Source organism: Electrona antarctica, assembly GCF_951216825.1.
Source record: "Electrona antarctica genome assembly, chromosome: 4".
Taxonomy (NCBI): Eukaryota; Metazoa; Chordata; class Actinopteri; order Myctophiformes; family Myctophidae; genus Electrona; species Electrona antarctica.
The window spans coordinates 17,628,352-17,641,866 of NC_136809.1; the positions used below are offsets into that span (position 1 = coordinate 17,628,352).

The 13,515-nt window shown below is 42.2% G+C and overlaps 1 long non-coding RNA gene across 1 annotated transcript; it reads right to left on the minus strand.

The window, feature by feature from the left end:
* Nucleotides 1-1,166: 1,166 nt before the first annotated feature.
* On the minus strand, nucleotides 1,167-6,883 carry LOC306921661. The gene is made up of 3 exons (XR_013789809.1): nucleotides 6,800-6,883; nucleotides 4,883-4,969; nucleotides 1,167-1,332 (listed from the first exon to the last, which is right to left on the minus strand). It is a non-coding gene; the product is annotated as an uncharacterized lncRNA (long non-coding RNA).
* Between the last annotated feature and the right edge of the window lie 6,632 nt (nucleotides 6,884-13,515).

Here is a 13,515-nt window from a genome sequence, read left to right on the forward strand (position 1 = left end):
CACTCATCTTAACAGAGCCTTCACAATAAACTGCACATATATAGGGTTTTTCACCTTCATGAGTCTTCAGGTCAATCATCTTAACAGTTTCTTTTCCATAAACTGTACATGTATAGGGTTTTTCTCCTTCATGAGTCCCCATGTGTCGTTTCACATGACTCATTCGACTAAAGCCTTTGCCACAAACTGTGCACATAAATGGTTTATCCCCTGTAGGAACCCTCATGTGAGTCTTCATGTGTCGTTTCACAGAATTCATCTGTCTAAAGCTTTTACCACAAACTGTGCACGTAAAGGGTTTTTCCCCTGTATGAATCCTCATGTGTTCTTTCAAATCACACTTGTTACGAAAGCTTTTACCACAAACTGTACACGTATAGGGTTTTTCCCCTGTGTGAATCCTCATGTGTTGTTTCATAGAATTTATCTGTCTAAAGGTTTTACCACAAACTGTGCACGTAAAGGGTTTTTCCCCTGTATGAATCATCATGTGTTTTTTCAGATCACTCATCTTAACAGAGCCTTTACCACAAACTCTACACGTATAGGGGTTTCCCCCTGTATGAATCCTAATGTGGTTTTTCTTATCACCCATGTAACGAAAGCTTTTACCACAAAATGTACAAGTATAGGGTTTTTCCCCTGTATGAGTCATCATGTGTCGTTTTACATCACACACCTTACCAAAGCCTTTACTACAAACTGTACATGTAAAGGGTTTTTCCCCATGAGTACGAATGTGTGCCTTCAGACTGACCTTACTCTTAAAGCTTTTAAAGGTATTTCCCCCTGCATGGATCATTGTGTGTCTATTCAGGTCTTTCTTTAGACTAAACATTTCACCACACTCTATACAACTAAACCTTTTCTTCCCTGTGTGACTCCTCATGGGTCGAGTTTGTTTTGATGATTTCAGGTCCTGGGACAGCTTGTTGCTCAAAGACAATCTTTGTCCTTCCACATGTTGTTTCTTGTGTGATCTCAATGTTTTAAAAACTGACTGACCTTCCGTCTCCTCCCACTCATCACTGTCTTCAGATTCAGAATCGTGTGAAGAGGGGAGCTGATCATCACTAGTTGGTGGTGATCGTACCCAGTACTCTATATAAGCTTGTGTTTTCATGTCTTCAGTTGAGGTGCTGGCTACAGGCTCTGTCTGTCTGTTTTCATCATCATCTAATGTCAACGTTGAACCATCAGTTTCCTCTACTCTTTGAAGAAGCTTCTCATGTTTCAAATTAATGTGTGGCCGTTGTGGTTTCTCCTGGACCAGACTCCTCTCCTGCTGTTGAGGGGAAACCTCCTCTTTACACACAGGGAGGTGCAGGAACTCTAGAATAAGACACAATAAGAGTTGATAGTTATATATCGTTGCTGTCGGGAGGAAACCCCCTAACTCCATTTTGGGGATTTTTGTACTTGCATAAATCAGTGCCCTTAGATAGCACTTTTTGTAGACTTAGATAGCATTTGATTACAGACATATAGCATGTTATGTAGACAGCACTAGAATTGCATTGTATGTAGCAGACAATTGCACGAGTCTCTCCGATCCGAGTCCGAGTCGAGTAGCAAGTCATTTGGTCCAAGTCTCAAGCAAGTCTCAAGTTTTTCTGTTGTGGGCAAGTCAAGTCAAGTCGAGTCTCAAGTTTTTACCCTCAAGTCCAAGTCGAGTTGCAAGTCGTCAAATCAATGACTCGAGTCGGACTCGAGTCGAGTCATCGAGTCTCGAGTCCAATACTCCAATACTGCCGGACAGGCTGGTTACTTAAGTTGTCCGAGTCAGCTTGTCTCAAGTCGAGTCGAGTCTGGAGTCATTGTCTTCCAAGTCAAGTCGAGTCTCAAGTTTTTACCCTCAAGTCCAAGTCGAGTTGCAAGTCGTCAAATCAATGACTCGAGTCGGACTCGAGTCGAGTCATCGAGTCTCGAGTCCAATACTCTGGTATGTAGTCATAGCACTTCATAGTACATATGTATAGCATTGTATAGTTTATATGTATAGTTTCATTATATGGATGTTCCACTGTTACGTTCTTAGCTTACGCATGTTTCATGATAAATACTTTTTATGTATGTGATGTATTGCCATGCTTTTTGTTCTTGCTTAATGTAAATCGCTCTGGATTAAGAGCATCTGCTAAATGCCTAAATTGTAAATTGTTGAACACCCTTTACGTCTGTGTGTTTTGAAAATATTGAACCAATGGAAAGTAGTAAAAAAACGCTTTGGACAAAACCTCTTAACTCCATTGGACCCTCAAACTGTCTGCTAACTCCACCACCTCTCCCCCTGTCATGCAAGTATAATTGGCAATATATAAGGTCACAACACCAACTTTGATGAGGCAGTATTGCTTTGTTTTCAAAATATCTGTAAGGTTTTCTTCATTTCCTGATACTGTAAATCTATATTTTTAATTTTCTGAAAAATATATAACTCCCACATATGTCGTGTTCATCTGTACATTAAACTTTCAACATTAAGTTCCTCTATCATTATCGAGAGATAGACAAACTTTAATAGCCTTTGAAATACACCTGTTATACACAACTTATACAACTTATCATTACATTGCAGACTTCGGGGTGGGTGTAAGTATTTAATATGCACTTTCAGTGCATATTCATCATACCATTGTCCCTTGTTCTATTATTCAGATTTGAAGAAATATGTTATTGAGTAAAATATAAATATTTTGATTGAGCTCACAATACTCCCTCAATACAATAGATTGATGACGCTTAAGTTGAGGTCATTGTGGCATCGGAGGAAACTCTTGACATGCTGTACCTCCAGGATGCACTGGAAAGTGCAAAAGATAACATTTCCAAGGCCCAGGAAGTCACAAGAAATATATCAAAAATAATTCGAAAGCTCTGCCTTTTTCTGTAGGCCCAAAAGTAATAAGGGTGCAACAGAGCAAAGGGGGAAAACCGGAGCACAATTACCTGGGTCCATTTATAATTCTAAAACTCACAGCAACACCACCAACCTCAGATACCACATGAATAAACACCACGCCAACATTTTTGAAGCACCGCCGAAGCCAGGTACGAGTGCTACTGCCAGTACTAGTACAGCTACTACAGCAACAACAACACTGGGCCCAAGTGTGTATGGCCCACAACTAACACTGGATGAATCTTTTCAGAATAAATTCCCCGCAACATCCTGACGGGCTCTTAAGATCACACAAGGAGTGTTAGCTTTTATATGTAAAGATTTGCATCCAAACTCTGCCGTAAAAAAGTGCCAGTCAAAGTGCTAACACAACAAATCTGAAACATCTTTCGACCCACCATCCGATACAATACGCCAAACAGGTCCAACAGGCGCTGGTCCAGCCCGTCAACTGGCTCTATGACCCCATTAGCCTAACAGCCCACTACATCACAGCTGACTGGACTCTGAAGTCCAGGTGTTTGGAGACAAAATATGCTCCAGACAACCACACAACAGATGTTCTCGCAGAATCACTTCAGTCAGAAGAACATATCCTGCATTACCACTGATAATGGTTCTATAACATTAAAGCTGCAGTGAAGAAACTCGAATGGCAATTGCTTTGGCCATAACCTCCATTTGGCTGTCACAAATGCTACAGCAAGTGAAAAGGAGAGAACAAGTCGTGCCTTGGTCAACACATTCAATCTGAGCTGGATAAACAGGAGCGACCTGAGGACAGCACAGCATGACACCAAAATCGCCTAACGCAGTCCAAGTCTGATGAGTTCTTAATTTGTAACAAAATATTTATTTAATAGTTGCATGATGCACTTGAGGCATTCCATTTTGTTTGACTCGTTACATCTGATAGATATTGTAAAAACAGCAGATCAGCAAGCATGTAGTCACTGGAGTGGTCTTGGTCAATGGTCAGAAGAACAGGGAGCCGCGGGTGAGCGCAGCGTGAACTACTTTTTATCGCGTCCGCCAATCCATTGATTTGCAGTGAACTCCTGTCGCAGCTTTGCAAATTGCTGATTTTTATATAAATTCACACGCATACTGCTCCAGTGATGTAAATAGGTTTTCAATGTAATGAGTCCCGGGATGCAGGGATGGTCTTTTAGATGAGTCCCAGAGACATTTTATGACCCACTTCAACAACGTTAGGAGTCATATTTTGCCAGTTTTTCAAATTGCAGAATTTAACTCCCATTTCATTTTATATGGTTATAATGTGGTTATATTCATGTAGAAAACAGAAGAAGAAATGATTATTATAACTAAAGCAATTATTTTACGTGTATTATTGTGTACATGCTGAGTACAGTAGTGCATCCGGTGGATGCAGAGGTAGTTGTTTTGTTGTGTCCCTTAACTATAAACTGCGTTTTGGGATGCAAAATGGACCCTATTTTAATCTCTGCTGCTCACACACTCAGCCAGCTGCAGTTTGTTGGAAATTACCGTGCGCGCAGCTTGCAGGCAGCATGATGTCATTACAGTCCGTCAGAAAGATCGCTCTGTGCCCCACCACACTAGAGATCGACACGACCCCCCAAAAAATATGCCCCAAACAAACCATTAGGTTAGATTATTTCTGCCACAATCCCCAAATGTCTGCAAAAAGTTTTTAGCCTAATGGTGCAAGATAGGTCATGGGGTCACTCGGTTAGGGTTCATCTTCCAGGGTGCATGCACGCGCAGAGCAAGAATCATGGCAATCTGCCCATTAGACTTTGAGACATTTGAGTGCAAGTGGCCTAAAGGTGGAGCTAGTCAGAGGTTAAGGCTCTTATTGGGCACCAGAATCTGTAAGATTCATCATTGCTGGGTGCATTAAAGGAGTCCTATTTATTGTTGGTTGCATTCAGTCAAAGTTGCCTCTGTGTGTAGTGTACTGTAAAAGGCCATATGGAAAAGAGAGAGACTTACTGAGGTCGGGTTCCTCCTGTTTCATTGGAACAGGTCTGGCTGGGTTAGGAGAGTTCATCTGCACCTGCTGTCTGGACTCCACACAGTCTGGAATGAAACAATTAAAATAAAAGGAGTTTAGGATGAATTAAGAACATAAATAAACTCCTTATTTTAGACTTCAACAATAACAGACAATAAGGAGTAACTTAGCCTAACATAAAAATGTTTGTTGCAGTCTTTGATATGTGGATATAAAAAGTGTTCCCTCTTAACCGTAGAACACTAAACCCAACCTTTGCCAAACCATCACTAAACCCGGGTATATTATACCCAATGTAATATATGCCAGAAGTCTATCAGTCAGGGGCAGGGCAGAAGGCAAGTCTACCCTCAAGCTTTACTTAATCGTACTTGCTTTACTTGTCGTGTGTAAACGTGAGCCGATATAAAAGTCCACAATGCGTGGTTGATTGTGGGCCAAGCATGAAGCTACCCAAGGACACACCCACCTCAGACATCAGAAACATTATGATTTTTTTTAACCTTTATTTAACCAGTAAAGGGTTAAATAAAGGTTAAATAAAAATCACATAAACATAATTGTCCCACCCCCTTGTTTTTTATATGCATTTTTGATATACATATTGCACACACACACACACACACACACACACACACACACACACACACACACACACACACCATTCAGTAGCAAAACAAAGTTCCAGGCCTGGACCTTTCAGGCCTGGAACTCACCCACTTCACTCCTGGATTGGACCAGAGCTAGGATTAGCCTATAAAATCTAGACTCTAGAATTGATCAATTCTGACATTTTAAATCTACGAGTCTCGATCATGGTCCTAAACGCAGAACCCACTGCCTCCGTAGCTAATCTCAAAACTCAATCTGAACATGTACAAATGCAAAATCTAAGGCGCTTACCCTGCCTTACTTGTCAGGTTGGCTTCCGTAGTTTTCTATATAAAAGTGTTTTAATCCAATCTGTCACCCACCGTGGCAGCGGTGGCCGAACGGATAGCGGCGCGGTCTAGATACCGGAAGGTTCCCTGTTCGAATCAGCCGTCCGACACGTTAAAATTACCACCGCTGAAATGCCATTTGAACAAGGCATCAACCACTACGATGAAATGTGTTCTATGAGCAGGGCCTGGCTGGAAACAAGTTCTTGAGCTTAGCCCAGATACCCTGGGTAAATATAGATTTCATTTCATTTCATTTCATTTCATTTCATTTCATTTCACCCATCTTGGATCTTTCCTCGATTTTAAGTTAACTGCGCAACAGCTCCCCTTGGCGGTCAGGGATCCAAGACGGATGACAGATTCCGAGACAGAGTGGATCAAAACACATTTTATACGGGCTTAAAACGCTATACACAAGCGAACCTGACAAATCAAATCAAACTTTAAAGCACATTTAAAAACGACTGTCATCGACCAAAGTGCTGTACAAGTCAAGAAAAAACATATAGCAACAGCAATACAATCAAATAAAAACAATACAAGAGGGGCAGTAGCTAAAGGCGCAGCCTAAATATTTTGCATCTGTACATGTTCAGAGTAGCTACGGAGGCAGCGGGTTCTGCGCTCAGCCTCAGGACCATGGGGCATGATGTGGCAGCGGTGGCAGCGGTGGCCGAACGGATAGCGGCGCGGTCTAGATACCGGAAGGTTCCCAGTTCGAACCAGCCGTCCGACACGTTAAAATTACCACCGCTGAAATGCCCTTGAACAAGGCATCAACCACTACGATGAAATGTGTTCTATGAGCAGGGCCTGGCTGGAAACAAGTTCTTGAGCTTAGCCCAGATACCCTGGGTAAATATAGATTTCATTTCATTTCATTTCATGATAACGTATTGAAAATGCCAGAAAGGCTACTCCTGGATGAGTAAAATCAAAGTGTGGGCCCACCTTAGTAAACGCTCCTGGACATCCCTCGGTACTCCGACCGTCACTGGTCCAGGTTTAGCAGCAGGTTAACGTGGGGTATAAAACGTATTGTGGCGACGGGACTGTACTGTTGTGTGGTTATTGGGCCTCTGCCCCTTTAAGAGTTCCCGGCATGCTTTGCGGCCGGTTGTTGTTGTTGAATGAGGAAGTGTGCCGGTAGAAAAGACGCACACGAGTGAGAACTGTTGTTTTGTATTACAAATACTTTCAAAGTAAGAGATTTACCTTGTAGTCCCGCCCTGAGATGAGAAGTGTGGAAATTTACGCAGTGAGGTTGCCACGGTGACGGATGCGGACGTAGACGCCACGCTAGAGACTGAGCCGGGGATTTCAAACATTGCAGTGAACTAAAAGTGCTGGTGGGGTAAGATTGACGGTTGGCAAACTGGTACGCGGCGGGTATTTGATGTAGCCCTTTTTTGGGAGCATCAGATAATCCGTACGTGAATGAGTCGAAAGAATTGGCGGCAGGAGGAGGTTGAAAGAAGGAGGATGGCGTCTTCTGCGGATCATACGAGTGAGAATGATATGGAGTATGAGTCAGAGACAGATAAAGAAAGGTGGAGTCAAGTGTCGCGTGGGAAAAAGAAAGGAAGGAGGATTTCTGAGCTGAGTAACAGTGGAGGAGAAGAAAGACAGAGTGAGGCGAAAAAAGCAAAGAGGAGGGAGGAAGGAGAAGTGTGGAAAGTGATTGTGGAATTTGAAGAGACATCTAGTAGCAAGCTACACCCAGTCAAGCTGTCGAAAGCTATTAAAGGTGAAATTGGTCCGATTAAGCAGGCAAGGTTTCTGAGTAAAGGAAGGATGCTGATTGAAACTGGTAGCAAGGCGCAGCAAGAAAAGATACTGAAAATGAAGACACTGAATGAAGTGGGCATAAAAAGCCATGTCCCAGGGATAAATCGCAAAATACGTGGGGTAATATCTGGAGTCCCAATAGAATTGAGTCTTGATGATCTTAGACAAGAGATTAAAGGAGGCAAAGTGAGTGTTGAAAGGCGATTGTCTACTAGGTACCAGGGGGCGCTAGTGGACAGTTTGTCTGTGCTCCTTCAGTTTGAAGGGGACATAAAGGAGAAGGTAATGATTGGATTCCTGAGTTACTCAGTCAGAGAATATGTTCCCAGGCCTTTAAGGTGCTATAAATGCCAGAGATTCGGGCACATAGCAGGACAATGCAGAGCAAAGCCAAGATGTGCTAAATGTGCAGGGGAACATGACTATGGGAAGTGTGAGGCAGATGCCAAAACTAAGTGTTGCAACTGTGGGGGAGAACACAGTGCTGCATACCAGGGATGTGGGGCACAGATTAAAGCCAAAGAAGTTCAGACGTATAAAATTCAAAATAAGGTGTCTTATGCTGAGGCAGTAAAGCAAGTAAACAGACCACAAAGTGGTGCAGCTGTGGGTGTTGAACCCTCTTCTCAGACAGTTCCAAAGCCAGTGAGTGTCATCAAGTGTTCACACAAGTGTGCCGTGAACAAGGAGACTTTAATGGTGGACAAAGCCAACTTTGTATTCTTCATTGCAAAGGTGATAAATGTAACAATGCAACAAGGGTCCAGAACTGATAGGATCAAGACTGTAGTGGATGCAGCAATAGAGTACCTAAAAACAGAGGGTATAACGACAGATATGGTACAGGAGGAGCTGGGAAAGGATAATGGGGGTCCTACTAAGTAGTTTAATCATGGTGTTCCTCATCTTGCAGTGGAATGCCAGGAGCTTAATATCAAACGGGCAAGAGTTTAAGAGGTACATAGAGCAGCTAAGTGTTAAACCAGATATTATGTGTATACAGGAAACATGGATGAAACCACACTTGGATTTCAAAATTGTAGGCTATAACTCGGCTAGACTGGATAGGAATAAGCAGCAGGCAGGGGGATGTGCCACGTTTATTAAGGAGGGAATACTATATGAGAGAGTCCCAATGGAGGCTGAAACTAGCTTAGAGATCATTGTTATAGAGGTCTGGGTTAATAAAAGGAAAATGACGATTGTTAATTTATACAATCCATGTAAGAAAATGAAGTTGGAGGAACTGGAGAGGGTGGGACAAGGGCAAGAGGCTATCTGGTGTGGGGATTTTAATGCCCACAACACGTTATGGGGAGGAAGGAAAACGGATGACAACGGGAAAGTGATAGAGGAGCTAATGGACAATAAGGGTATGGTTTGTCTAAACAACGGGGAAGGGACAAGAATAAATGTCAGCAATGGAGTAGAATCAGCACTAGACCTCACAGTAGTAACAGATTCATTGGCAGGAGTATGTACATGGGAAGTAAGAAAAGAAACGACTGTCGGAAGTGACCACTACCCCATAATAACTGGAGTTGAATTGACAATTGAAAAGTGCAACACAGAAGGAATGAGGAATTGGGCCTTTAGTAATGCAGATTGGGAGGCATTTATGGAGGTCAGTGAGAAAGAGATGTTGGAGGTCGATGTAAGAGAAGGTGTGGATCAGTTAAATGAGTCTGTGTGCAGAGCCATGCTAGAATCTGCAGGGAGGACAATTAAGAGGAGAGAAGGTAAAGGGAAAAAGAGGATGGTACCTTGGTGGAATAAAGAGTGCGGTGAGGCAATCAAGGCTAGAAACAAAGCGTTTAGAATGTTAAGAGGAACTCATAGTTTTGAGAATCTCATTGAGTATAAGAGAAGCCAAGCAGATGTAAGGAGATGCATTAGAAGGGCAAGGAAAACCTGTTGGAGGGAGTTCTGTAATTCGGTGGGAAGGGAGACGGAAATTGGACGGATCTGGGGCATGATTAAAAAGATGAATGGTGTCAAGAGAGAATATGGCTACCCGGTTTTGAAGGAAGGGGAAATAATAGCAATGAAGGAAGAAGAAAAGGCGGAGATGCTAGCAAGGGCATTTGTTAAAGTGCATAGTTCAAGAAATATTAGTGAGGAAGGGAAAAGAGGAAGGGAGACTACATTAGCAGAAAATGAAGAGTTAATGCAAAACGAGGAGGAAAATGAGGATTTATTGAACAAGGCATTTATAATGGCAGAAATGAATCGTGCACTAAGGAAAACAAAGATGACAGCACCAGGAAAGGATCAGATCTGCTATGTAATGATAAGTAACCTAAGTGATACATCGAAAGAAGTGTTATTGGAGTTATACAACAAAGTTTGGAAGGAGGGCAAACTACCAGAAAGTTGGAAGGAAGCGGTTATTGTTCCAATACCCAAACCGGGGAAGGATAGTTCAAACCCAGATAATTATAGGCCCATTGCACTTACATCTAATATTTGTAAGGTAATGGAGAAGATGATAAACGAAAGACTAACGTACTACATGGAAAGCAGAGGGTTTATAGCGAAGTATCAGAGTGGGTTTAGGAAGGGAAGGAACACTATGGACCCAACTGTATGTCTGGAGCATGAAGTCAGGAAGGCCCAGATAAACAAGGAAAGCGTGGTAGCTGTGTTCTTCGATATTGAGAAAGCGTATGACATGATGTGGGTAGAAGGACTATTGATCAGACTAAGGAAATTAGGAGTTAAAGGGAGAATGTATAGATGGATTAGAGGTTTTCTAATAGGGAGATCAATACAGGTAAGAGTAGGAAAGAGCTTGTCAGGGAAATTTAGGATAGAGAATGGAACTCCGCAGGGGAGCATAGTTAGTCCACTGTTGTTCTCGATCATGATAAATGATGTCTTTAAAGGAGTAGAGAGTGGTATGGGGTTTTCTTTGTTTGCGGATGATGGGGCAATTTGGAGGAGGGGGAAAAACGTACAGTTCATTGTAAAGAAGCTACAGGAGGCAGTAAATAGAGTGGAAGAGTGGTCTTATAAATGGGGTTTCAAGTTTTCGGTAGGAAAGACGAAGACAGTGTTCTTTACCAGGAAAAGAGTGGGAGAGGAGAGTAAGATACGCATATACAAACAGGATATAGAAAGAGTGAAACATTTTAAGCTATTAGGACTGTGGTTTGATGAGAGACTAACATGGAGTATACACATTCAGAAAGTTGTGGACAAGTGCAAAAAGGTTATAAATATAATGAGATGTCTAGTGGGGAGAGAGTGGGGGGCGGATAGAATGGCATTAAAAGCGATATATAATGGACTAATCAGAGCAATAATAGACTATGGGAGTGTGGTGTATGGGGCCGCAGCAGAGACTCATTTGAAAAAGCTAGATGTTATACAGTATCGTGCATTGCGTGTATGTACAGGAGGCTTCAAAACAACGCCCACAGCAGCTCTGCAGGTGGAAATGGGGGCTATGCCCATTGACTTAAGAAGGATGCAACTGTCAATTAACTACTGGGTACACTTGCAAGGGCATAGTGAGGAGCATCCAGCTCAAGACACTTTAAAGCATTGCTGGGAAAAAGAGGAAAAGGAGGTCGGAAATTTTGGATGGACAGCAGTACAGAGGGCAAAAGATATTGGAATTGAACACCTACAGTTCAGTCCAACAGTACCATGGCCAACAGTCCCTCCCTGGGTTCTGCCGGATGCTAAAGTAGATTTGACCATTTTGGATAGGAAGAACAATGACAGAGAGTTTGTGTGTAATTCCTGGATCGTGCAAGAATATATTAACGGATTCTACGGATATGTAAAGATGTACACCGATGGGTCAAAAAGGGCAGACAGTAAGGTAGGAGTGGCATTTTGTGTCCCAGAGTTTAAGGTAAGGGTAGGTAAAAGGATCAACGATGAGGCATCTGTGTATACAGCAGAAATTATTGCTATACTACTGGCAGTACACTGGGTGGAGGAGGTTAGGCCACTAAGAGTAGTGATATGTTCAGACTCGAGCTCAGTGCTAAAAAGCCTACAATGCAGCAACTCAGAAAGTAGGCCGGACATTCTAATAGAAATAAAACAAATCTTATATAGGATAGGGATGATGGGCTTAACAGTGGTGTTTATGTGGGTACCGGCACACATTGGAGTGAGAGGAAATGAGGAGGTGGACAAGGTGGCAAAGGAGGCGACAAACTGTGGCAGCATTGAGATGGCAGTGAAAGTTAGTAAGATGGAGGGAAAGAGCATTATTAAAAGAAAGATGAAGGAGAGATGGCAAAAGAGGTGGGAGGAGGAGAGGAAGGGAAGATGGTTTTATGGAATTCAGAGGAAAGTAGGAGAGGAGAGGGGAGCAGGAAAGAGCAGAAGGGAAGAGACGGTAATAACACGTCTAAGATTTGGACATACAGGCCTAAATGCGGCATTATTTATGATAGGGAAACACAATACAGGGAGGTGCGATCATTGTGGGGAGGAGGAAACAGTTGAGCATGTCATGATGAACTGTAGAGCGTATGAAGGAGAAAGGAGACAGTTAAGGGAGAATTTAGCAGAAATAAAAGAAAGGTACGACTTGGTAAATATACTAAGAAAAGTGTCAGGAGACAGGTGCTATAGGCACCTTTTTGAATATTTGAGAATAACCAGGCTTATTGATAGAATATAGGTTGGATGTGGTAAGGTAACTCAGGAATCCAATAGGTAGGAGGAATAAAGACACCAGTAGGTGGCGGTAATGCACAGATTTGTTTGCCAACCGCCAATAAACCCCACAAGAAGAAGAAGAAGATTTACCTTGTATGTGAAGCTGTGGAGAAAGCTTAAATAAACCGTTTATATATGAGAGAAGTTGTTGGAGATTAATTTCCTTGCCGTTCGCCACAGTATGTTCACTTGAAATGGACGGACTCTAGTCTAGACTGAACTTAAAGCTAGCTTAGTATTAGCCCACGAAACAGTCTTTGAACTCCGTGTGGAAATCATAGAGTAGGGGGTGGAAATTCCTCCTGTTTTCACGTCTTTACACAAACTGTCGTACAGCGACAATATCAGACACGTTAATATAGCGTATACCTCGTTATACAGAGGTTTGTAATGTACACTGACTGACTGACTGCAAACGTATATAACACAAACTGTCTGGATCACGTTCACTCTGCTGTGACGCTGTCTGTCATTCACAGCAGATGTGTTTCAACGAACCGTCCTTCTCTCTCATCCGTGTTGCAACACACACAGGATGTACATTTCAACGAAAGTACAGGTCAATAAAAAAACTGCTATGAGGATAAAACCAGAAAAAAAGCACTTAGATTTGTTTACATCAGGGTCCTCCATTTTCAATTCATCAGAACATTTAAAGACGTACACAAAATATACACTTATGTTAAAAAATAAATCAACATGAATTGCAGCCGCCCGTGAGTGCCCTTTGAGAGCATTTTTGAAGGAGTATGGTTTCACATTTCTTAACAGAATTGGTAGCCTACATTTTAGTGTCATAGGAGCTAAATTAATTTAACCCCTTGTTGGAGTCAAATCTGGTACTCCCTCTGGTGTTGTGATCATGGACTTTGTTGGCATTAAGGAAGTATTTTGACAGGTAGGCTACATGCGGGTATCTTAGAGGTGTAACGGATATTGTAGACCAGGCCCATTGCAAGTTGCTGTACTTATCAAAATGAGCGGGGGTGAGGAGGGTTTGGGGAGTTAGGCCAAGTAGAACCCTGACTACCGGTAGATGCATGGATTGAAATGACATATCAATACTACAAGAGCCAAATTGTCAAATAATATAATACTAATATAATGCATATAAAAACCCATATAAGAAAAATAGCCGCTCTACATGCTTGCTGATCTGCTGTTTTTACAATATCTATCAGATGTAACAAATCAAA